Genomic DNA, 2946 nt, shown 5'->3' with positions numbered 1-2946 from the left:
AGCATCTTTTTCTGAAAGCATCCTGTGTTTAATATATGATGTGAGAAAAAGGAGAGGTTTATCTATCAGGGACCTCTGCAGTAGGTTCTGATCTCCTGCTCAATGCTATGGTTCAGGACTGAGGAAAAAAAAACAAAAAACAAAAAACAAAACTAAAAGACCTAAAGAGACAGAGAAACCTCCCAGCCGACTGGTCACAGTGGCAGTGCGCGGGCCTCCTGGAGCGAGAGTTGCAGCGGTCCAATGGACGGGCGGGGCGTTGCGTCAGGGCCTTGTTGCGTGTCCTCCCAGAATCCCCAATCCAGCCCTAGCGACGCCGCCTCCACCCCCCGCCGCCCTGCGCACTCGGGAGGCTGGCGGAGTCCAGACCTGGCTGGGACAGCTGCGTCCTTGGCCCGGCACCCGATCCTGCAGCCGCTGCCTCTGCCCACCTTTGGTCTCGGCGATGGCCTTCCTGTCTCCCGATGCACTTGTGACTGACTTGGACATTGTGTGTTAAGAGCTCACTTCCGTCCCCACCACAGCCGCGCCGGCGGGGACCACCTGGGCTCCTTAGGGCGGATCCGCTGCTTCTCTGGACTGGACTCTCTGGCTTTAGGGGAGCCATGGACCAAAGTGGGAAGGAGATTCCCGTGACCCTCATCATCAAAGCGCCGAACCAGAAATACAGTGACCAGACTATTAGCTACTTCTTGAACTGGACCGTGGGGAAACTAAAAACGCATCTGTCTAAGTGTACCCTGGCAAACCTTTGACAAAGGGTCAGAGATTGGTGTATTCAGGCAGACTGTTTCCCGATCATCTGCAGCTGAAAGACATTCTCAGAAAACAAGATGAATATCATATGGTTCATCTAGTATACTTCTCGGACTCCTCCCAGTTCTCCAGAAGCCAGCACCTGTAAAGAAAATCATGAAGCCTTCGCATCCAGAAGCAGTTCTAGCTCAGATCATTTAAGATCAACAACTCCATCGTCCAGCCAAGAAACATTATCCTTAGCTACTGGTTCTTCCTCGGAAGGATTGAGGCAGCGGGCCCTTCCACAAGCACACACCAACCGTGCACCGAGTCATCAGTTTCCACATGCAATGCAAGAGAACATGGAGCACCAGTTTCCCAGACAGGCTGCAGCGCCCGCGCCCGCGTACCCAGCGCTCAGCCCGCTGCAGATGCTGTGGTGGCAGCAGGTGTACGCCCAGCAATACTACCTGCAATATCAAGCTGCTGTCTCAGCACAGGCCACATCAGGTCCCAGCCCAGCCCAGCCTCCCGCATCACAGCCTTTAAATGTGGCCCACGTTCCTGGAGAGGAGCCCTCGCAAGCCCCAAACCTGGAAAACCGAGCGGCAAATGAGAATGTTCCCAGGAACGCCAAGGGCGGCCCGGCGCTCAATGAGGATGACTTCAACTGAGACTGGCTGGACTGGGTATACACGTTTTCCCGGGCTGCCATCTTCCTCAGAATGGTGTACTTCTACTCCTCCTTCAGCCGCTTCATTATGGTGATGGGAGCCATGCTGCTAATATATTTACATCAAGCTGGATGGTTTCCCTTTAGGCAAGAAGGACGTCAGCAGCGGGGTCCCAACAATATAGAAATTAACCATGATGGGCAACATGCAAACAATGTAGAACTTAAAGAAATGGAACGCCTTATGGACGAAGGGCTGGAAGACGAGAGTGGAAAAGATGCAGGGGAAGACACCAGCACAGTTCAAAGGCCGGGACTGATGGCTTCAGCCTGGTCTTTTGTCACCACCTTCTTTACTTCTCTAATACCAGAGGGGCCTCCCTAGGTCACCAATTATACCTGAAAACTACCAACTGCAGAGGGTTTGATTTTTAGGAAAGTGGTTTAAATAACAGTGCAATTTCAAAAAAAGTATAACTTTCTTTTGATCGTGATGTACAGAGGTGTCCTATTCTTTAACCTTTTCATGCATATGAGTGTCTTAAGCACAAATGGACTACTAAATGTGTGATTTTTTTTTAAAGATCCTAACAGAACATAACATGACAGTATCAGTCTTCCAGGTTTTATTCATTAAATTGTGTAAAGGATACCAAGAAATACCTATTTGTGTGTGTCTTATTTCTTTAAAGAGCTGCTTCACCTATAAATGTCTATAGCTAGTAGCCCAGCCCTTTAATGTGTAATTTGAATAAATATATCTATTTTCTGTGAATTATCCTGAGAGTTTTAAACAGAATGACCTCATAGTTTTTAATAAAGAATATTATTTTCCTAAAATGTGCTAGTAGCATCTTGCCCAGCCATAAAGCAATAAACTTTTCAATAATTTTAATTTTGAAAAAAAAAACAAAAAACAGAGAAACCGGGAGACCTAAAGAGACAGAGAAACCAACGCTGCTCATCCAGCAAAGGCATTGTTAAGTCCAAGCCACTGATCTTTGTTGGTAATCAATTGGGGTAAAGGCAACTTACATGCTAAAGGGGGATTACACGCAAGGACATGCAATAGTGCAGTTTCTATGGAAACTAATGTAAGCAAGGCTTGTAAAGGACAAGACAAAGCATTCTCAACTTAGGAAATGAATAGACAAAATATAGGGTTGTAGTTAGAATCTTGTCTTTCTAGTTAGGAAGGTTTTAATTGTGGGAATGGAATTTGGGTGGGAGTTACTGTGACCTTGGCACATTGGCTTCTGCAGGACTCACTGCTCAGAACAAGCCAACGGAGGGGTTAACTCTTTACAGCCTGCACTGCTTATAGCCTACACTGCTTATAGCCTGTTTTGGGCATAATCAGTATTGCACTCCCCTGTGTCCATCAAAGGGTACAAAGCTTCAGTTAGAATGGTAAAATGTCTTTTAGTTTCTTCTTGCATTGCATCACATCTATAATCAATAAGAATGTATTATATAATTCAAAGTTGCTTAAATAATTGACTTTCAACTCTAAATAAAAATGATGTTTGTGAGGT

The 2946-nt window shown here is 46.3% G+C and overlaps 1 pseudogene; it reads left to right on the top strand.

Annotated features, from left to right (window-relative positions):
- Positions 1-329: 329 nt before the first annotated feature.
- LOC101709499 (homocysteine-responsive endoplasmic reticulum-resident ubiquitin-like domain member 2 protein pseudogene) lies at positions 330-2185 on the top strand (annotated as a pseudogene).
- Positions 2186-2946: the final 761 nt, after the last annotated feature.

This window comes from Heterocephalus glaber, unplaced genomic scaffold (assembly GCF_053883595.1).
Source record: "Heterocephalus glaber isolate CG9 unplaced genomic scaffold, H.glaber_assembly_v1.0 deba00001613, whole genome shotgun sequence".
NCBI classification, from domain to species: domain Eukaryota; kingdom Metazoa; phylum Chordata; class Mammalia; order Rodentia; family Bathyergidae; genus Heterocephalus; species Heterocephalus glaber.
Note: the sequence above shows the minus strand (reverse complement) of the source record. Positions and strands in the feature narration are given on the sequence as shown.